This window comes from Sapajus apella, unplaced genomic scaffold (genome assembly GCF_009761245.1).
Source record: "Sapajus apella isolate SASKATOON/1434 unplaced genomic scaffold, GSC_monkey_1.0 scaffold62, whole genome shotgun sequence".
Classification (NCBI taxonomy): domain Eukaryota; kingdom Metazoa; phylum Chordata; class Mammalia; order Primates; family Cebidae; genus Sapajus; species Sapajus apella.
This window is the reverse complement of record NW_022437002.1, coordinates 20,048,723-20,051,142: the sequence shown is the minus strand read 5'-3', so window position 1 is coordinate 20,051,142 and position 2,420 is coordinate 20,048,723.

The following is a 2,420-nucleotide window of genomic DNA, read 5'->3' as shown; positions in this document are numbered from 1 at the left end:
TATTGTAGAACAGATCTGGTATTGATGAAATACCCCTTGTTTGTTTGGGAAAGTCTTTATTTTTCCTTCATGTTTGAAGAATATTTTGACCATACATACTACTCTAGGGTGAAAGTTCTTTTCCTTCATCACTTTAAATATGTCTTCTCTCTCTCTCCTGGCCTGTAAGATTTTCACTGAAAAGCCTGCTGCCATACTTATTGGAGGTCCATTGTATGTTATTTGTATCTTTTCTTTTGCTGCTTTTAGGATTTGTTCTTTATCGTTGACCTTTGGGAGTTTGTTTATTAAATGCTTTGAGGTAGTCTTCTTTGGGTTAAATCTGCTTGGTTTTCTGTAACTTTCTTTTACTTGAATACTGGTATCTTTCTCTAGATCTGGGAAGTTCTCTTGGATTATTCCTTTCAAAAAAATTTCTATTCTTATCCCATTCTCTTCCTCCTCTTTAAGGCGAATAACTCTTAGATTTGACCTATTGAGGCTGTTTTGCAGATCTTGTAAGTGTGCTTCATTGGTTTTTATTATTTTTTTTTCTCCTCTGACATTATTTTCAAATAGCCTGTCTTCAGGCTAATTATTTCTTCTGCTTGTTTAATTCTGCTACTAAGAAACTCTGATGCATTTTTTAGTATGTCAGTTGCATTTTTCAACTCTAGAAATTCTACTTAAATCTTTTTAATAATTTTATTTGTTAAACTTATCTGATAGAATTCTGAATTCCTTCTCTTTGTTATTTTGTTTTGTTTTTTACTCTTTTCAACACAGCTATTTTCAATTCTCTGTCTGAAAGGTCACATACCTCTGTTTCTCCAGGATTGGCCCTAGGTGCCTTATTTAGCTCACTTGGTAAGGTCATATTTTCCTGGATGGTCTTGATGCTTATAGATGTTGATCTGTGTCTGGGCACTGAGGAGTTAGGCATTTATCATAGTCTTCATGGTCTGGGCTTATTTGTGCCTGTTCTACATGGGAAGGCTTTCCAGGTATTTGAAGGGACTTGAGCCTCACACCCAGTAATGCTGTGGTTCTTGCAGGCTCGTAAAGATAACAACTTGGTGGTCTTGGGTAAGTCTGGAAAAATTTTCTGATTAGCCAGACTCTTATACTTTTCCCTTACTTTCTCCCAAGCACACACACTCTGTCTGTGCTCAACCTCCTGGAACTGAGAGTAGTAGGACACAGGCATACTTATGGCCACCACCACTGGGACTGTGTTGGTTCAAATCTGAAGCCAAGACAGCACTGGGTCTTCCCCATGGCCCACTGTAACTATCACCTGGCTACCACCTAGTTCTGGTTACTCAAGAACCTAGTGTTACAGTATCACCAATGCACTACAATGTAGCAGTCTCTTGTTGTGGGGTATCACCTGAAGTTCTTTGTCTCATGACCAAGAATATTAAGGAGCATAGAAGCAAAGAGTGAGGTTGGAGTGAAAGTTTAATGAGCAAAAGAGGGGGGTCCGAGGGAGTTGCTGTTTTTACAGTAGAATCCAACAGCTTTTATAAGAAACTCCTCCTCATCTCTGTAGCTGTTTGTGTCACTTCTCTTGCCTGTGAAGCTGTCTGCAACTCCCCTTATCTGTGCAGCTGCAGGCATGTCTTTAGGCAAGCACGAAATGCAGCTTCTCTTGTTTGTGCAACGGTGGATGTATTTTGGGTAAGCCCCCACTTCCCTATGCAAGTTCCTACAGAAAAGAGAAGAACACTTTTGCACAGGAGCCCACTAATCACACAAAGAACAAAAGGCTTCCAAGTTGGATTTTGCTTTCTTACCAGTGCAGCAGGTGCAGTTTGGTTTAACCTCAGGCTGCTCTATTTGTGCCTGTAGCTGTGATTTTTCAGGTGTCTTTCAGTTTAAATGAATTTTACCAAGGACCAGCTTTCGTTGTCTGCCCAACACATTTTTCCTTTTTCTCCCCCTTTACTGGGGCTCTACAATCAGCAAATGGCAACTTGGTGGTCTTGGGTAAGATTAAACTCAGTGCTGCCCTGTCACAGTAGAGACCCGTCAGTATACTACCTGGGTATCACTGTTGGTTATTCTGGGCTCTGGAGCCCTTTAGTCAGTAGGTGATGAATACTGACAGGCCTCTACTGTGACAGGGCAGCACTGAGTTTAATGTAAAATCTCACATTTTTTACATTCTCCCTCTCCCAACAACACAGATTCCTCTGCACCACACATCTGCTGTCAGACAGTGGGGGAGGTGTGGTGCAAGCACTCCCTTTGCCACCCTGGCTGTTTTCTCACTAGGTTGCACGCCCTCTCAGTCCACTGGCTCTGAGCTCAGCTCAGCACTACAACTTGCCTAGGAATTGAAGTCCTTTGGCATAGACTCTCCTTCAAGTTCACTTAGGACCCCAGAGCACTCCAGGCTGGCAGTGAGGCTTGCTGGAACTCATGCTCTGACCACTGAG